The sequence below is a fragment of the Medicago truncatula genome, chromosome 7 (genome assembly GCF_003473485.1).
Source record: "Medicago truncatula cultivar Jemalong A17 chromosome 7, MtrunA17r5.0-ANR, whole genome shotgun sequence".
NCBI lineage: Eukaryota > Viridiplantae > Streptophyta > Magnoliopsida > Fabales > Fabaceae > Medicago > Medicago truncatula.
In genome coordinates, this window is record NC_053048.1 from 32425142 (window position 1) to 32431141 (window position 6000).

A 6000-nucleotide genomic window follows, 5' to 3' on the forward strand; every position below is an offset into this window, starting at 1 on the left:
GAATAAATGTTTTCACAAACTAAAATCTAAGTTGTGGTGTTCATTATATTTTTATTGATACATAAGTTATTAAATCAATGATTTGGACGTCAATATTGTATATCTGAGACACAAGTATTCTGATCACTATAATTTTATCATTTTATTTATAGGTATTTTGTCGTTATATACTATTAACTTGAATATTGTGAATTTATTCGTAAATATATCATTTATATTTTTAACAATGTATAACGTATTTTATTAATTTGAATTAATATCGTTTTGATTTCGTCAAGAAAAAGTATAATGACCATCGGTGAATTTTATAATAAGTTTATAATATTATTAAGAAAATGCTAACAAGCAAACACATGTGATTATTCAAGGTTTCAATCTAGGTACAAGAATGGTTGCCACATGTCATTTTGACACCACCACAGCTATTTCTTCACTCATCTTCGGTTCAATCACTTGCTATAATAATGTTTGAGAGTTTGAGTGTTAATCCGTGAAATCATGATTGCACTCAGTTAATTCATTAGCTAGTGATTAGACATGATAACCAAATCAGAAGGTAAATGAACTGAAGTAGGTGAGTGAGGGAGTGAGTGTTTCGATTTAACCTTTTGATTTGGGACCCACAAATGAGGAATGAAACAAAAAAGTTTAGCTGTTGTCACTTACTCTAACGTTGGTCAAACATTTGTTCTAACAAGTTCTGATTTATTTCTGAGGAAGGGAAACATTTGTTCAAATTCAACTATTTATGGTGAATGAAGAAGCTTAACAATTGGTGTGGCAGTATTTTTGAGTAACAGAAACATTACCAAAAGGTACGTGCTACATTCATGTCATTGAGCGTTGTACACTCCTAATAGACAAGATTTGTGCTACATTGTCATATGGAGAGTTTAGACTTCTCAATTTATCTACCCTCTATTTATTGCGCTTTTTTTTTTTTTTTTTTTAAGAAATTAAAATTGAATATATTAATAATAACGGAGACGTCTATGAAGTACAAAGTATATTAAAGAGGACGCTCAAAGAACAAGATGTTTGTCAAAAATACAAAAACGAGCATCAGTCGATACCCAAATAAAACAAGGGGTCGGACCGCCACTGCTCGCAGCCATACACATTTATTTCTCATTTATGATAAAGATATACACAAATTGGAAATTAATGTGATCAATTTTAATAAATGAATTCTATTGATGGATCACACTAATCTTTTAACTTACGTTTTTCTATCTCATAAATGAACAATAATTAAATACTCCATCCGTCCTAAATTATAAGAAAACTAAAATAAGGAAACTAAAATAATCTCTCTGTTCCAAATTGTACGATGTTTTGGACATTTCACACATATTAAGAAATGTAATTAATATTGTGTAGAAAAAAGATATTATGAGTTATTTTACAAAATTGTCCTTAATAAATGATATGGGAAAAATAAATGAAAGAATTAAAAGAAGAAAAAATAATAATAGTTTTTTTTGAAGGAAAAAAAATAATAATAGTTAAAGATATAATAGGAAAAGTAAAATTAATGTTTCATTGGTATTGCAAAGTGACATACAATTTGGGACAAATATTTTTTCTAAAGTGACATACAATTTAGGACGGAGGGAGTATTGTACTAGTAGTTTATAGTATAGTTTCTTGTGTTATCCTTGGAATAAGTTTCACAGAAATAAGTGTAAACAATTTTTATTGGTTATTAGTTATTATAAAGAAAATGAAAGAGAGAGTATAATGAATGTAAATTGCATTAAATTTCTTCTTCAAAAAGATGATTTTTTGAAAAAACTTAACTAAATATGATAAAAGTTAGTCTTTTTAACTTAAAATTTGGGATAAAGAAAATGAGTTTTTCTTGTTTATAATTTAGATGGAGGGAGTAACAGATAAATGAAGCAAATTTGATTCCATATGTTCACTTCCTTTGGAGGCATTGGCCATTATGACAGAGCTTGAGTGAAAAAACATGGAGAAAATTAAGACCCGGTTAGCAAACTTGATTATGGAGGAGTTTTTATGAGTTTCGATAAATGAATTTTTTATGAGTTAAATTTATAATCAGTTATCTAAACTTCCTTGAAGAAAAAAAAGTGTTATCTAATAAACTACTATTTTTAACACACGTTTTTCTTATTGGAATTTTGGGAGGGGTTTTTTAAAATTTAAGTTCTTTTAGCGGAACAAATCCGATGAATAGATATTGATTAAATCAATAATCACAAATCAAAATATATATTTAAACACCTTAATGGATTTCATATGTTTATCTCCGGAAGCGCAATATCGTAGATAGTTGAAAACAAGATGGTTGATCACAACCGCTACTCAAACGACAACAGTAGCTACGAAAGAGTTCATTCAATCAGAATGCTAACTGCTACCAATGGAAACTTAGAGAGAAAGAGGTTGCGGCTTCGATTTTAGAAAACTAAAATTTCTAAAAGAGTGAATTAGATTAAGTCTTATGAAGAGCTTCAGCACAAGGTTCTATTTACAAAAACACTTTTGCGGTCAACAAGTTATGCGCTTGAGTATATTCTACCTTGCAGTGCTTCGTGTTTCACATAAGTGAATCGTACTTTACAGTGCATCATGTTTCACTTACACGCATATACCTTAAAGTGGACCGTGTTTTTCTACTTTGTGAATTAAACAATAAATCCTACTTAATTATTTAATTACTAATAAGTGCTTGTTTGGTTCAACTTCTTCTTAGTCCATAAGCACTTCTAGATATTGCAATGTAGGATTTATCATAACCTGGGGATTTGGGTTGATAGGCCATTGTTTATATTTTTGTGAAATAGTTAAACAAGTTCAACTTTATTTGTATGTTTTAGTATAATCTCTTTTTTTGAGAGGATGTTTAAGTATCATCTTATGAGGAATATTTGTCTCTGTACCACTAATATTGAGAGCAATCTAGTTTATTGTTATCTCTTCTTCATGCTCGATTCATAGGTTATGTATGGATGGAGCCATCACTTTGCATTTGTTGCAATGAAAATTGTTTAGATTTGTTAGAGATTAATGAACTTCATGTTTTTACAACATCAAATTGGAGGGAGAAAGATTAAAGTGAATATAACCGAAAAATCTTTACGATAGATTTGACACTCCAGTATGTGGAATCAATATGTGGGAAATCTAACATCTAATAATTTTTTATCACTCTTGTTTATTTGCAAGCTGAAAAATTGATATATACTTCAAATGCATTGCAAACATGCAGTGGAGATTACTACTCCAAACTTTGCTTGTAAATAATAATGCTTATTTTCTAAGTAATTATACCTGTAATTTGGTACTTAAAATTGTAGGACCATATCAATCTCATCTCCCTCGTTATCAGATAAATTTGGTACCTAAAATGATATATGAAATTGGAAATTGTTATCATGTCCGCTCTTCCATCCTGACATATTATCAAATGCACCTTTGATATTATTTACCTAGTTTCAATTGCATATATTATAAATTGTTTGCCTATAATATTTTTTGAGTCAAGGATAAGAATAAAAAATTAATATAAATTTTAAAAAAAAAATTTGAATTTTTTTTCTTACAACCTATGATGTGACATGACACATCAGACATGTATGACAGTGTCCACATAGAAAGTTAAATGTCACGTCATGTTGACTAACAGATGAATTTGATGGAGGTGATAAATTGATAGTTTATATACAATTTTAAGGGAATAATTGAAGTTTTGTTAATATCGATGTTCATTGCTTCAAAAGGAAATCTTGATCGCTATGAAAACTAAAAATCATCAAAGTGATACTAAGCACCATGATCTGTTTGTGACCACAAGATACTCGGATGCATTTTGAGGCATCCGGGTAACATTGACCATCGATGCACCTATAAAAATAGTCACAACAATAATTAATGTAGTTACAAATATATTTTTGTGCACTTTGAAGCTTCTTCAACAAGGTCTTTGTAATTTTGTTGTTTTTCATTTCCTTAAAATTTGAAGTTACAATGTCTTTAACCCTACAAAAGAATGAAATGTTTTCAAACAAATCAAGATACATCATTTATACATGTAATTTTTTTTTATTTTTTTTTGAGAATTAAAGTATATAAGTTATGATTATTTTATACCCTTATTTATGTTACATATTTTTATTTTTATATAATATGTCATAAATAAACGGTTTATGAAAATATTAACTACTTTTCTCTCTATAAATGGTAAAAATAGAAAGGAATAACAATTATCAACAAAGTTAATGGAACAAAAGATCAAATAAAAAATGTTTATGTGAGTAAACACAAATCAAACTTATGTAAGTAAAAAACAAAAAGTTTATTTTTACTAAATTATGATTTATTTTGGTTATTGTTTTCACTTTTTTTTTAGTAGTTTTCATTTATTGTAAGCAATTTACTATCATTCAACATATTATAATTTATTTCTTTTCCTAAACATTTTTACAAGAAAATAAAAAAAATAGGTTAATTATAGGCTCTATCAAATTTTATTGTGATGTGAGTAATCAATTTAATTATCATTTAATATTTTATTTTTGAAATGAATTATTATCTAACAAAATAAGTATGATTGAAATGTAATACAAGAAAAGAAAAAAAAAATAGAAGAATACAAATCATAGACAAAACAAATAAGTAATGTTGAATATGGTATTGTGTAAGTTTAAAGTGGTATTTGTCTAATAATAAAAAGTTTAAAGTGATAACTAATGCAATTTATATAATACATAAATTTATTTTTTTTTGTCCCCAAATCTCGTAAAGTTTAGAACTTATAATTACTTAATATTGTGACATATATAATATTCATTCTCGCGTGACATGTATGACTCAAATAATCATATTTAATACATGAATAATGAGATAATATGTAATATTTTACATGATATATATGTGGTATCATGTGCATGTAGGTGGTGTTTTCCTTTGCGATTGAAATTTATGAATACGAAAAATCATATCTAGTTCATGAGAATGAGAGAGAATCAAAATATAACATCACTGTACAAATATAGAAATTTATTCATTTTCTTTTGTTAACATTGAACAAATTTCGCTCTAATTTTTTAAATGAACTAACACAATTTAACAGAAATAATTTAGTTGTGTTAATTTTTTGGCACATTAACTAAGCAAAGGATTTAGTATATATCCATAGTCAACTCATTTAGGTGGGTCTGATGATGTTTACTTGATACCTTATATTTGTATAAGATGTTTTATGGATCAAGTTACTCGTTGCATACAATTTCTTTCAAAAATTGGAAACACGTGCACAATGGAATTAATAACTAGTGTTTCCTTTACTATTGTAATACGGCATAAAAGTGTTTTTTTTCCCTTTACTTTGCTATCGTTTCTCATTTTGCTACCATTTCGGAAATTCTAGTTTGTCTAACTTCTATACATCGACGGCGAACCCAAGGTAGTGGCGTTTCATTAATTTGTCTACTGACTATGCATTTTCAATTGTTTTATTGACATACACATGCACATTTTTTTGTCTAATTATGATTTTTTTTTTTTTTTTGAAGAAGCTAAACCAACCCCTTCAAATTGGCACCAGAGAGAATCGAACCTGAAACCTTGAGGAGGATCACACTCACAGATCCCAAGTCAATACCACTAAACCAACCCAGGTGGGTTTTGTCTAATTATGAATAATTTCCCTAATTTGTGACTAATTAATAAAAATTACTTGAAATATAAGCGTTCATTGCATAAGCTCATATGAATAAGCTATAACACATGTTATAAACAATCTAAGACAACTTATGGAAATATACTCAAAGCCTTAGTGACACCGACATTTTAAATCGAAGACACGCCTCACACGAACACACATGATTACGTTTAATTATGTTATTTTTTTCAAATTATTATCTATGTCGACATGTCAATGTTTGTGTTGTGTACACGGTATCCATGTATGTATCATAGCTCAAAGCCTTTGTTTTTTGTTTTAGTTTTATGTTGCGGGCTTTGTTGGTT